The following is a 15,613-nucleotide window of genomic DNA, read 5'->3' as shown; positions in this document are numbered from 1 at the left end:
TTTGAGCAGGGGGTTGGACTAGATCAGTGGTCTCCAAACTTTTTGGCTCACGCACCCCCAGGGTGAAGACCGGAAGACCTGCATGCCGCAGACAGGAAAAGACCGGAAAACCTGCCGCAGGTGTGCCGCCAACAGAACAGGACCAGAAGACCCGCCAAGGCACGCTGCTGGAGGGAAACACCAGCCGTGGACGTGCAGAGCTGCCGCCGAAGAAAAGAAAATGGCGGAGTGCCATCTGGCAGTGCTCCTGCTGCCGCGCACCCCCTGGGATCATCTTGTGCACCCCACCCCAGTTTGGAGACTACTGGACCAGACGACCTCCTGAAGTCCCTTCCAACCCTGATAATCTATGATCCACTTGCCCAACAGCAGGCCTACATGGTGGCCCCTGCATGAAAGAAAGAGCTTAACTTTGCTTTCCTGTTCAGCATAAACTAAATTATGACTGGCGTTGTGTGTTCCAAAGGAGGGTCCTCCTCTTTTTAAAGCAGACTATTTTTCCATTTCATGGAGCACTCCCAGGCAGGGGCATCATTTGCTATGGAGAAAGGGGGCAGTTACCTCCCTTCCACTCCCAATCTTAGTTTGTGTCCCCTTCCCCACCGACTTTTCAGAGGTCTGTGTGCTCCATTATGTCTTCTATTTCCCCGGCTCCCTCAACGTTGCAGGATATAATATAGTCACATTTAACGTCCCCCATGCTGACAGCTCCCACACCTCCCTGAGAATTTTTCTGAAACGATGGCCCTGCTCCCAGAGTATGAATGTCAGCAACACTGGATTCAATGGCTCAAATCACACATACTCTTATTCATTTTCTAACACTGACGTAACTGAAGGGGGAGCAGAATCATGGCAAGACACACAGGTGGGGCAATAACTCTGACCCAGCTCAAATGCCAGGGGCTGGGATATAGTTTAATACCTGTGTCATGTGATTGGCATCAATATTCGCTGACTCTAGCAGCTAGCGTTAAAATGAATCCCCTCCCCCCTCCCCAGTTTTCAATACTACTTCTATTATGAATTAAAACATAAAAGTCATCCTGTGCACAAGGGGGCAGCAGGGAATTTGGATGTAGCAGGACAAGACTTTTTGAAATAGGCCAGAATGACTTTCCCTGAAAAATGAAGACACTAAACCTCTCTTCAAACTGTTCTATTAGAGCAAGGCAATTGGAGGAACGGGCAGAGCAGATAGCAGAAGATTGGGTAATTTTTTTTTAAATAAAGTATTTATTTGAAGCTGTAATAGGGCTGTTAAACAAAAGGCCACATTGGGAATAATTAGAAAGGGCGTGCCTCAGTGAGAACCCCCATGCAGCATTGTGACTGACTCAGCCAGAATTCCTTGATGAGGCTGTCAGGAAGTGCACACAAGATGGGTGCTCCTAGATTTTAAGGCCAAACGAGACCATTATGATCATCTCGTCTGACTTACTGCAAAACACGTGCCACAAATTTCACCAAGTGGTTCCTGCTTCAAGCCCATCATTTTTGGTTGAGCTAGAACATATTTTTTCGAAAGGTATCCAATCTTGATTTAAAGACTTCAAGTTTTGGAGAATCCATCACAACCCTAGGTACATTTTTTCCAAAGGTTAATTATCCTCACTGTAAAATATTTGCACATCATTTCTAGTATGAATTTGTCCAGCTTCAGCTTCTAGCCTTTGGATCTTTCTGTGGCTTTGTCTATTAGATTCAAGAGCTCTCTACTGTCAGAAATCTCTTCCCTGTGTAGCTGCTTACGTTCCATGACCAAGTCACCTCTTAACCTTCCCTTTACCGAGCTAAATAGATTGAGCCTCTTTAGTCTCTCACTGGAAGGCAGGTTGCCCAGACCTTGAATCACTCTTGTAGCTGTTTTCTTCACCCTTTCCAGTTGGTCTGCATCCTTTCTAAAGTGTGAACACCAGAACTAGACAAAGTATTCCAGAAGTGGCCTCACTAATGCTGTATAAAATGGTAATAACATCTCCTTAGTTCTATTTGATATTCCCCTGCTTATACAACAAGAATAGCATTTGCTTTCTTAGACTCCTCATAAACCAGGGAGTTACTGTTCAGTGGGTTGTTCACCATGGCTCCTAAGTCCTTTTCTGAGTCACTCCTTTCCAAAATACGGTCCCCCCATATTGAATGTGTGTGACCTACATTCTTGGTTTCTAGGTGTATGACCTTGTAGTTAGCTGTATGAAAATACATGTAGTGACCCCATCTTAACACAAGATCCAAAACATTCTGTAGGACTGACCTGTTCTGATTACTTACCATTCCACCAACTTTTGTGTAATGTGCAAACTTTGCAGGCTGTATTTTTTTTCTTCCAGATAATGATATTTAAAAGCATTGGGTTAAGAACTTATCCCTCAGGGACCCCACTAGAAATGCCCCAGTAGGACAATGATGCCCCATTTACAGTTACTTTTTCAAGATTCATGAGTTAGATATTTTGTAATCCATCTAATAATATGATGCATTGATTTTGTATAGTGCTAATTTTTAAATCAGAATGTTGTACAGTACTAAGTAAAAATGCCTTACTGAAGTCTATTATGTCAACACAGTTATCTTTATCGGCCAAACTTGTCATCTCTTAAAAAAATTGAGTAAAATGATCAAAACCACCTAAGTATTTTAGGATTCAGATTTTTAAAGATACTTAGGCATGTAAAGATGCAAAGAGATATGCAATGGGATTTTCAAAAGCACCTGGGTACCTAACACTCAGTGTAACGCTGTGGCCAGAAGGCCTAATGTAATCCTTGGATGTACAAACGGGAATGTTGCACAGGGGTAAAGAGGTTACATTACCTTTATATTTGTCAACGGTGCAATCACTGCCGGATTACTGTGTTCAGTTCAAGAAGGATGTTGAAAAATTAGAGAGGATTAATAGAAGAGTCATGAGAATGATTAAAGGATTAGAAAACATGCCTCTTAGTGATAGACTCAAGGAGTTCAATTGATTTTACCAAAGAAAGAGAAAGCTAAGAGGTGGCTTGATCACACTGTATAAGTACCTACATGGGGAACAGAAATATGATAATGAAGATCTCTTCAATCTAGCAGACAAAGGTAAAACAAGATCCAATGGCTGGAAGTTAAAGCTAGACAAATTCAGACAAAAAATAAGGTACACATTTTTAACAGTAAGGATAACTAACTGTTGGAACAACTTACCAAGTGTTGTGGTGGATTCTCCATCACTGGACGTTTTAAGATCAAGACTGGATGTTTGTTTAAAAGATATGATCTAATTCAGTGGTTCTCAACCATGAGTACGCATCCCCCTGGGAGTACTTGGTGGTCGTCCAGGTGGCACGTCAACTCATCTAAATATTTGCCAGGTTTTGCAACAGGCTACATAAAAAGCACTAGCAAAGTTAGTGCAAACTACAATTTCATACAGACAAAATGAGAAAGTAGGCAATTTTTCAGTAATAGTGGGCTGTGACACTTGTATTTTTATGTCTGATTTTGTAAGCAAGTAGTTTTTAAGTGAGGTGAAACTTGGGGGTAACACAAGACAAATCCGACTCCTGAAAGGGGTACAGTAGTCTGGAAAGGTTGAGAACCACTGGTCTAATTCAACCACAGCAACAGGATTTGAATCAGGAATTAGTTCAGGGAAGTTCTGCAGCCTGAGTTATGCCGGATGTCAGATTAGATGGTCACAGTGATCCCTTCTGGCCTTAGAGTCTGTGAATCTCAGTGCTTTGGAAAACATTACCCAACGTCAAGTTTATCTGGCAAGACCTATTTTCCACAAAAGCAGGTTGATTGTTATTAATTGTGCTACCATCCTTTAATTCTTTACTGATGGCATCCCATAGCAGCATTCCCATGTTCTGCCATCCCTTTACAGTGCTCCTCTCCCATGCCTGCTCAGCTGTACTGCCTGGTGCTCATACCTCTTCACTAGTGCCCAACCACAGGGTCATTGGCCATCTGTAGGGTGACCATATTCCCCAGTTCTGAATACAGGATACCTGGCTCTCCGCACAGTGCTGGGAGTCAGATGTGCCCCATCGCGGGGGAGGGGAGGGATATGGAGGAGCAGCGGGGTGAGGGGATGAAGGGGCAAAGCAGGGAGAAAACAGCAAGAGGGGGAGCATATAAAGGGTAGCTGGGTGGTCAGCAAAGGTGGCATGTAACTGGCTGCTGCCTGGTGCCTGCCCACACTCACCAGCCACCGCAGCTTGCGGCTTTCAGGCCATGCCGGACGGAAATGGGATGGGAGGTGGGGACCTGCTGGCCGAGATCCGGCACGCAGCAGGGGCTGCACTGACGGACCAGCAGGGGGAGCAGCCAGCCCCGCGCACTGCATCTTTGCCCCGCCACCAGCCTTGCACACCCACCCCCATCACCGGCCACTGGACTCCCCAACTCACTGCTGGTGGGGGGGTAGCTGGCGAGCAGAGATATGGCCAGCAGCAAGACTTGCCTGTACTGATGGGCGACAGGCAGAAAATATGGGACAATTTGCCCATTTTTCAGAAAAAGACAGGACACCTGCAGGAGGGCTTAAATTCAGCACTGTTCCTTTAAAAATGGGACATCCGGTCACCCGAGCCATCTGACCCATAATGTTTCAGACTGTTTTAAGGGGATTTCGTGAATGTGAAAGCAGTTTGTTTGGCAACAATAAAAACATAGCGTCCTGCCAGAGCGGGATGAGCAAGAATGATAGCAAGGCACGTTCTCTGAGCCGGCGTCCATTCCTGAATCTGTGGCTTCCAGGAAGGACAAGATAATTCAGTCTTTGTGTCCATAAAACCTTTAGCCTCTCCTGAAACTATCGAAAGAAGTGTATGTATGACCTAGATACCTGTAACAGCGATCACAAAACTCATTTTACAGAAACCGCTATACAGCCATGAGAAGGTAATGACTTTTGCTTATGACTGATCTGGGCTGGATTTGCAATAGTGACCTAGATGAAATACTCCACAGGCCATTACTGTTCTCACCCATGAGCCATCTAGTCTCCATATGTTTTTATTAATATGTATTTAATAAAAATATTAATGAACCACCCTAGGCAATGTCATTATGACCACTGGAATGAAGGAGTCATCAAGATATAAAAAGTTTGCCAATTACCATATACTGTGAAGTGGGTAATAAAACTGCATGAGGAATTATGAATGGTCAGCAGCCATAGCGTAAATGGAGGGGCAGGAGATAACAGATAGACTGTTTGTGAGACTACTCAGTAAACACAGACACTTTCAACCATGATGGTGTGTCACACTATTACCAAACCATTTTTTAAATTGCAGTCTGGTCGAAAAACAAAAATTTGTCCTATGAAAAAGTTCCAGTGTCATAAAAAATGGTGGTGTCACCGGAATGGTTTGGGTGTGGAATGTACTGATTTTTCAGTTACACAATTTGAAGCAAAAACACGTGTTCCAATTGTTTCCAGACTTCTTTGTTGTTTCAGATCATTTTGTTGGAAAATCTGAAACTATCTAATGACACAATTTTGCTTTCATTTAAATTTTCATATCGTTTGGTGGAAATGAATTTTTCATCAAAAAGTTTTGATGAAACAAATTGATTTTAATATCCCTTTGAAAGGGAATGAAATACTTGCGAAAGGGGTCAGGTGGAAAACTTTGAATACAAAGTGAAATTGTCCAAAAGTTGTAGGAAAGAACTTTTGCTTGTGAAGTATACAACGAGAAAGTATTTTCTGAGTACTGTCAGAGACAGCTCTTTTATATGGCCTCAATCGTGTTCTGGAAGAATCAGTTTGAAGATTGACAGAAGTAGTGACTGGGTCCTTGCCCACTGAGTAGGGCAACCAATGTAGCCAGTTAGAGCCAGTTGTGATGGTGGTTTTTGTGATATGAACTGGGACCACTGATTCATTTTCCATTGGTCTCCAAGTGAGCATCAAATGGGAATGACTTTTAGGCATTATCGACTTGGGCCACATTTGAATTGGTGACAAGTGATGAAAAGTGATCCATATTTCTTTAAAAACACTACAGTCCATCCAATCCCTCCCACATTCCTGGTTCTATAGACCGATCAGAAAACAAGATACCTTACTATCTATTTTAATTAGCTATAGTTTCTGCCTCTGAGCTAGATCATCAGCTGATGTAAATCATCAGAGAGACGGCCTCATTGGAGTTGTGCTGGTTTATGCCAGCTGAAGTTCTGGCCCACTATGTTGTATTTTCCTATAGCACCATAAAAATGTTTTACTAATGCACATGCCCACATGATATAATTGGCTATAGCAAGTATATGCCCCGAAGAGGAACAGTATGTCTACTACTGCCCTCTACCGGAGTATATATGTCACACCAGCTCACCTGTATAAGAAAGCAATAATAAATACTCAACACTTAGGTGGTTCTTTTCATCTTCAAGCCACTATGAAAATGTCGACTAACTAACAATACCACATGCCAAGCAGGACTGTGTGAACCCATCTTATTTTTCTCAATTTATAGATGAGGAACAGAGAAACAGAGAAATTAAGTGCCCTGCCTGAGATTACACAGTAAATTTGTAGCAGAGCTAGGAACTGAACCCTCGACTCCCCAGCCCAGTGGCTTAACCACAAAACCTTTCCGTTCAATTGCAAAACAATGGTAGCAATGTTCACTCAAACTCAAATTGAAATTGTGAATTCAATGGGAGTGTAGGAACAAACTTCGCAATGATCTGGAAGTAAATATAAAATCAGTTCTGATAAAATTTTCAGATGACATAAAGATTGGTGGAAGGGTAAATAATGGTGAGGACAGGACTTTCATACAGAGTGGGGCGGGGTGGGGGCGGGGCAGAGATGGGAAGCTTTTGAGACAATCCCACATGACATTCTATCAGGGGGCCCTGATAACAGTCTTCAAATACATTAAAGGCCATTATAAACAGGACAGTGTTAAATTATTTGCCATGGTCACTGAAGATAGGACAAGAATTAATCGACTTAATCTATAGCGGGGAGACTTAGGTTAGATATTAGACAAATGTTCTAAATATAAGGTTAGTTAAGTACTGGACTAAGAAACCAAGGTAAAGGGACCTGTTTTTCAAAGAGCAGATACTCAGCACTTTCTGGAAATCAGGCCCCTTTCAAGCACTCAAAAATTGAGCTCCCTGATTCACTAACCACTCTAGGCCTTAAACTATTTAATAGAGCTGTTTGAAATTTTTTCAGTGGAGCAGTTTTGCATTGGAAAATGTTGTTTTATTGAAACAGAAATATTTCGCAGGAACGTATTGATTTTGACAGAATTTTCTATGGAAAATTTTGAAACTGTTTTGACTTTCTCATTTTGATTCAGGATCATCAAAAGGTTTCATTTTGATAATGTTGAAATGTATCAGTCTGACTTTTTCACTCTATTGCATTTGGTTTTGACATTTATATTAGAATTTTAACTATATTACATTTCTATATTATATATTACAATTAAGACTCTATGTCATAATAAAATACATGATAATGTTTTGACTTTATCAGAATGAAGTATTTCAATGTTTCTGTATCATATTTTTTTCAGAATTTCCATGTCATGGGAAATTTTGGCTTCTCACTGCAATATGGAATAGTTTTTTGTTTTGAAATGCCAGAATTTCCTGTGGAATGGAAATTCTTTTTTCCAACCAGCCCTACTATTTAACAATATCCCTTTAATAAAATAATAATAAATCCAGTCTTTACACACATATACGTTGAATAGCCAGCTCCTTGTCTTCCAAAGCAACCTTTCTATGTGTCTGATGTAAAAATCCAGGATATTTGAGTGTCAGGTTATAAGGGCTACAGCTGTGTGAAATAAGATCCAGCCACAATGGTTCCCTTTTCAAGCACTGTGTTTCCTTCATATCTGTTCATGCCACATCTAAAATATTGTTGAAACTGAGCATGATCATTTTTTGCATTAATTGAACATCAGCTCCCCCTACTCCCCCAGGTTCAATTGTCACCTCTTCTTGAAAATGCTACCAATACAGCGTGTGGCAGTAGATCTATCTATTCTACCTAACAAAAATATCCGTGGCTACTGTAGACATAGAAACATATAAATGTGGTAGGGCTGGATGGGCCCTCAAGAGGTCATCTAGTCCAGCCCCCATGCTGAAGCAGGACAAAGTAAACCTAGATGATCCCTGACAGGTGTTTGTCTGACTTTAACCTGTTCTTACAAACCTCCAATGATGGTGATTCCATAACTTCCCTTATTGTCTTATTCCAGTACTTTGACATTTGACAGAACTGAAAAATCAAAATGTTTCATTAATGTCAAAATGGAATGATTTGTTTCCAAAACATTTCTATTTTTCAGGCTGGAGTCACAAAATGGCCAGAGGAGGAGAAGGTAGTGGTGATGGCAGTGACCTTTTTATAACTTTTAGCCCAGTGGTTAAGGCACTCACCTGGGATGTGGGAGACCTAGGTGCTCTTCTGCCTGATGTGGAGAAAGCAATTTGAACTTGGGTCTGCCACATAACTATCTGGACCACTGGGATAAAAGTGATAAGGAGGACACCAGCTCTGCTACTTCATGCTCCTCCTGCCATTTTGGGAATCTAGTCCTCCTTTGCATTTTGTTAAAAATGCCTGAAAAAAAAAATGAATCAGGTCAAAATCACCTCGCTCACAACATATCGCGAGAGTTGGCAACCCTGGGTGTGTTAGTGATGGGCTGTGCTGGTCCATGATGGGATACATAACCCAGCAAGATGCCTCTTTTGTCCCCTATGGGCCAGGCTCCCTGTCAGGACTACACCGTGATGTCCCCAGAGTCAGATGGCTCCCCTGATTCACCAAGCAGCTCAGTGGGCTGGAACACATTGCACTGTGGGATATATAGTCCTCCAGGGAGCCTGGCCCATAGAATGCCATGGGGACCTGAAGGACAACTCCCAGAAGGCAAGAGAAGTGCGTTTTGATACTGATCTGACTGGAAAGGAAGTGTTCGGAGTCATCTCAACAAAGCAAAACGTTTCAGTTTCAGGAACATCAGTGTGCTCTGTTTCAGGCAACAACACTGAGATGAAACACGTTGACATTTCTGATTCAAAATGGGTCAGAATTTCCACTAAAAAAAATCATCTTTTTCTCCCATTTTGGGACAAAAACAGATGTTGAAAAGTCAGAATTTCCTGTGGGACAGAAATTCCCAGTATCATTCAACTTTAGTTCTTATACTGCAGCTATCCTGGGAAGCATTCCATCCATTCATCTAAGCAGATTCTTATAATGATGCCAATGATCATAGTATCTAAATACCTAATTAGGGAAGACACCATCTCACTGATTTACAGAGAGGAGTCAAAAGAAGGGGGGAAAAAGCCCCTGAAAAAAAAAGAGAAAGGTTTTCTCCAATCAGACGGTAGGTTAGTTTATTACCTTTTCCTCTCACTCCTTAAAGTCTGTTGACTCCCCTGTGCTATGAAATTTAAGTACTGTATCATGGCCATAGATTATTCACTGAACAGGCTGGGCAGGGAGCATCCTATAATATAGATGTTTTTGTATACATGGAAAGCAAATCTGTATTTCAAAGCACCATGAAGCAAATTGCTTACACAAATACTGTATCAAAATGTATACAGCAGAATTGAGGTAAAACAAATAAAATCAGATCTTCTGACTTTCTGACTTTACATCTCAATCTTTGAACAGACTGAAAACTTCATTCAATTTTCATATTATGAATATATCTCCACTAAAATTAATTTCTGACTACAAATGTACATCAAGTGATAGGTTATTTCAATGGGAACATAGCAGGAGTTTAAAGAAATAAGAAAGGTTAGCTTTAATCTGATTAATATTCCAATGATCAGTTTTGGTTTCAATATCCAATCCAAAGTAGCGGGGGAATTGAATGAGATCTTATTTTTATTTCCAAACCTATATGCAGGCACACTGACCAACACTTTTTTGTCTTGACTTCCAGTCTGAATCCAGTTAAAAACCATTGGGGTCTGTTAAACCAAGGATTATTCTATCATATTCTTAAGCAGGGCTGCTGGAACAATTTTTATAGTGGGGGTGTTGAGAGCCATTGAACCAAACTGTAAACCCTGTATATAATGGAAACCACTTCAAGCCAGGGGGTATAGCAGCACTCCCTGCACCTCTAGTTCCACCACCTATGTTCTTAAGGGTGGGAAAATGGAAGGATGGAGAGGAAGGATTAGTCAGTGGTTAGGGCATGAGTCTACATCTTGAGAACCCAGGATTCATTTACCTGCTCCCTACAGAATTCCTGTCTAACTTTGGGCAAGTCTTTAGTCTCTCTGGGCTTCAGTTCCCAATCTGTAAAAGGAGGATAGTAGCACTTCTCCACCTCACAGGTGGGCAGGAGGATAAATACAAATAAAAACAGTGAGGCATCCAGCTACTATTATGATGAGTACTATAGAAGTATCTTAGATAGATAGTATATGTGAGTGAATTAATATTAGCTTCAGCTCAGATAATTTTCTCTCCCCAGTTTAGACCATATTTTAATTTTAAACACTACATCCTTCAGTAAAAAGAAAATCTGTATACTCATATAGTTAAGATTCCATTTCTGGTCTGTATTCTTTAACTTCTGCTATATTTGTTTGGGGTTAATTGGTTGTGGATGGATAGTTAATACAAATCTCTCCAAACCAGATGATCAGTTACTTTATTTAGAGTTTATTTACTTTCTATTCTTAATCTTAGATCACGGGCATCATTTTTTTTTAAAAAAAACATACTAATTGTTCAGATATCTATCTATCTATCTATCTATCTATCTACATACACCCACTATCTATCTATCTATCTATCTATCTATTGTTCAGATATCTATCTATCTATCTCCATACACCCACTATCTATCTATCTATCTGCTCTCTTTCTCATCACCTTTTGCGTTCTCCCTCTCTGATATTTTCCATTATTACACATTAGAAGATGTTGTATTGTTTGTTTCTGAAAATGAAATAGACTATTGACCTCCACCTCAGTTGGAAATATTTACCCAGGAGACCTCCAGCGCCTCCTAGCGGTAGATGTTGGAGTCTGCATGAGATTGCATTAGATTTTCCTGAGCTATTTCCTTCTACCACCCCCTGTACCACTTCCCTGCCCCCAGCACACGCAGATGCAGAAAAGGATAAAGAAAATCTTCAGCAAAAGACACCAAACAAAGAGTGTTTGTAGAAATGTCTAAGCGCCTTAGAACACATTGCATATGATTTATTAATAGGATTCTTGTCTAAATTGTGAACAAGACCACAAAGTATTAGCTTATTTTGCCAGACACTTATAAATCATGCACACTCAGACAGAGAGAGAGAGAGAGAGAGAGGTATTTATGTTTTGTGACTATTTAAGTGACAGTTTCATTTTTTTCTATTTGTTTGTCATAGGGTTTTATACTGCAATCACTGTAAAATCTGAGCACCTTCCTTGTAAAATCATTAACAGTAGTGAAGTTTCCAGTGGACTTCTGGAGTCTCTGACACTTCTCCCTTGATGGGGTAAAAACAGGTACTGTAGGTTACCAAGTTGACCATATCTACCTCTTAACAATCTGTCATCTTTGGTACATTTTTCCTTCACAGCCTTTTTAATGAATCTGGTGACCTGATTAGGATCATATTGAGAACTGACTTAATCACTATATACTGCTCTTTCAAATTCTAGCCAGTCTAGCATTCAGGGCAGTGAATCTGTTATGCAGCCTCCAAATGAAGAGAACTTGACTTTATATTATTTTCTTAGTATATTTTAATAACTTGTAATGATTCCACTCTGATTTTAAACAGATATTCTGAGAGGGGTTATGGGGGAGGTTACTGGAAATGGAAACTGCAATCAATGACAATGGAAGATTTGTATATCCACATTAGGATCAGTCCCCTCAGGAAAGATCCTCTGTTTAAGGTAGTCAAATAACATTAACAAATTGTAAGATTCAATGGAAGTTTGATGCTTTTGTGTAGTCACTTGGGTTTATGGGCTTGATCCAAACCATTCCTGCCACTTAACAGCAGGTGCAGCTTCAAGATTATTTTTCATGGGAAAGGAGCATTGATGATTTATGCAGACTACCCACTATGCAGAGAAGTATAAATGAAGAGTATGGATTTAAAAGGAATAAAATCAGAAACTGGATTTAATTTCTATTTAAAAATATGTGTATATTGTGTTATTCATAGATGGGAGAGCTGAATGGTACAGGGCCTACCATCAGAACAAAAGAGATTTCAGGTGAAAAAAGCAGATAAATTGTGTCATCTGAATCTTAACCATGGGTAAAAATTCCACATTTTTCCAAATGAGTAAAGTTTAAAGAGAGCAAAAGAAGGACTGGATTCTGAAATTGTGTCTGTGTGTGAAAAAAGAGAGAGAACTACTTATAGTGCCGAGACCTACTGAATAAAAGGCATTTTCAGTTAGAAATGGTTGTCATAAAATTCACTTTGGATAAGAGCCTCCAGCTACCAGCAGAGGGCCTTGCACTAAATTGATTTAGTTTTAAACTGTAGCCAATAATACATGGGGAGGGCGGGAGAGAGAGAGTTGTTATTATAAAGGTCCATTCTGGCTTCAAAATATAGAGAATGGATGCAAGTTTATTAGATAGATAGATAGATAGATAGATAGATAGATAGATAGATAGATAGATAGATAAAATGGGAGTTAAAATAGAATACTTGCTGAAATAATGTAGTATTGCCTTACTTTTTGACAAAGTAACAATAGATTATGTTGATTGGGGGAAGAGTTATTAACTTGGGTAAATAGACAGTATTACTTATTTTGTATTTTTATACACACTACATTTAAAAGATAGTATAAAAGAACCATTGTTACTTGACTGTGAAAGGATAAAACTATGGACAGTGCATTTTGACTTATTTCATTTATTATTTTGTAAAAGCGTTCAACAGAAGAAGAGATATCTGTACTAATTTCTAGACCTGAAAAGCGTTAGCTATTTGTCACTCTTAGTTGTGGACGGTAAACAGTAAGAATCACAGTTGTAGTTGAAGTTGTAGACGGCAAGAATCACAAGAACTAACAAGCTTTTAAACTCTATAGTCAAGAGTTAGTGTGTTAACCAAAATCCCAACAGAGGGCGCTGCTACCCCGTTCAATGATGGATTTCAAAGGGATTTTAAAGCTCCGTATTAAAATATGCAGGATTTTTCAGATGTGGTCAGTTTGAAACAATTTGCTTAGATTTTAATCGTAATAACGGTGAGATTTAGCTATGGACATTTTTATCCCATGTTGATTACCTACTTTTTAAAATATGTATTCCCTCTTTCAAATATGGTCCTGAAGAACAAGACATAACAAATATTATATTGAAATTACATCATTTGATCAGTTCCAACAATTCTGAGTAGTTTGACGTGAAACTATTTGTTTGCATTAATTTCAAAATGTATATTAAAATGGTTTTAACACCAACGCTAAACATTTTAAAATGTAACCTGCATATTTATATTGATTAATTATTATTATACGTCTAACGTCTTTAATATGAAGCTTATTATACATTTTAGATAAAATAATATAATAATACAATATAAAATAATATAATTCTATTTTGAATGACCACACCAAGCAGAAATAAACTCCACAGGGGGAAAAACAGATCCTTGATCAATCAAATCGTTTTCAAAATGTTCATCGGACACATGGCTCGATTGCGTTTTGTTCATGAGAGTCCTAATAAATCTGTGACTTGTGAGCCCGAGCGCACAGTCTAAAACATTTTGCTAGTGGAGCAGCATTGGTCGATATCTCGATTTTATCTTTTTGTGTGTGATTACTCTGTTTTCTGATACGTGGCACTTACATAATCTCCCCTGCTATTCAGTTGTAACTCGTAATAACGCACAAATAGGTCATAAACCAGAGTCACTCTGCGGAACCAGCCCTTTCGAGCATGATCCGGAGACTTCAGCGAAACGGTGGCAAAGTGTCCCTTTAGCTGATATTTGTTTTAATCGGAATTATAGCTCACTACAGGCAGAACCGTATCGCTTGTGTGTGCGTGAGTGTAACATAATGTATAAGCCTACATGTAACAACACATGTAAATTTCCCTTTTCAATATCCTATTTGTACTACTGCTTGGGACGGGCGTCTCTCTCAAACCAACCGAAGTCCTATTTGACAGCCCCACGCAGCAATGGGTAACAAGACAATCTTTGCTGAGAATCCCTCTTATCTGCTTTAATAACTTCCCACCACAAAAATTGCCCTGCTCCTCTTATAATAACTATCTGCTATTTGTTTCTTCCCCTTTGTGGGTTGAGCTTCCAGTGGAAATGCATGCTTGGAAATGGGGTGTATGGAGGGTGGGGGAGGGAATTGCGAAGGGAGAGAGAAGAAAGACGAATTTACACTTTCTAGTTCAATTTGCGGGGATGAAAAATCGGAGCCTCTGCTTATTAAGTCTCCTCACTCCTAGATTTAAATCGATACCGATTTCCAGGAGATTAAAAAGTCCCAAGGACTATATATATATATTCCTCATGGGGGTAGTCTCTAAGGTGCCACAAGTACTCCTTTTCTTTTTAGGGACATTACGGACGCCCTGCAGTTCCACAGATAGGACCCTGACGTTAGAAACACCTCCTTGCCTTACCCATTAGTTCACTGGAAAGCGCAGTTGTTTTCTTTCAAAGCAAGAAATAGTCTCTCCTTGCCCTTAATAACTGCTCGTGTCTTGGCAATACTAAAAATGGACAATGCAAACAAATGTTTGCCGGGGCACATCAAGGATAGCTGTGTTCCAACGCCCCAGATCAACGGAGACATGTAAAAGCACAAATATAACTTCATGGTGTTAGTGTCTTTTGAAAGTAGCGACTAGCTCTTAGAAAGGTGTTCGGGATATTGCTAAGATCTACGCTGTGCCGAGAAAATGTCCCAAGTTATGAACTATCTTGCTTAAGCCATGAGTACAGGGATTCCAGATGAAAAGCTTTTACTTTAGATTTGCTCCTTCCGCTTTAATGTCCAAGTCTCTGCTTCTGTGTTTTACTGCATACGAGAGAGAATTTCTGGACATGTACGTAAAAACAGAGTATGTGGAGGGAAACATAATATCTCATTGCAAATGGTGCATCGTTTCTCATAGAGGCAAAATAGTCTGTATTTTAGTATAAATAAGGATATACAAATATCCACTCTTCTGTCTGCTGTGTATAAACACACACAGTGGAGAGAATAATGGATATTATTAATAAGTGCGTATATATGTGTGTGTGTCTTTGAGTAACACACTCATATTCATATATTATGATACACACAACGATAAACTTGTGTGTATCGTGGAGTATCACAGTATATGAATATGTGTGTTCATGTAAGTGTGTATATATATATACACACACACACAGTGTGATCTATACATATGAATGCATATATATCTATTTGTATGCATGTATTTGTATGCTTATGTGTACATATCTGACTATATCTAGATGTATATATGTCTGTATATGTATACTTGTGAGATTATATATATATATATATATATATATATACACACATATGTGATGTCTGTGTGTGCATATATATAACCAATAATGTTTTTACTATCCGATTGAGGTTTACTTCTGCAGC

This window comes from Eretmochelys imbricata, chromosome 3 (genome assembly GCF_965152235.1).
Source record: "Eretmochelys imbricata isolate rEreImb1 chromosome 3, rEreImb1.hap1, whole genome shotgun sequence".
In the NCBI taxonomy this organism is placed as follows: Eukaryota; Metazoa; Chordata; order Testudines; family Cheloniidae; genus Eretmochelys; species Eretmochelys imbricata.
Note: the sequence above shows the minus strand (reverse complement) of the source record.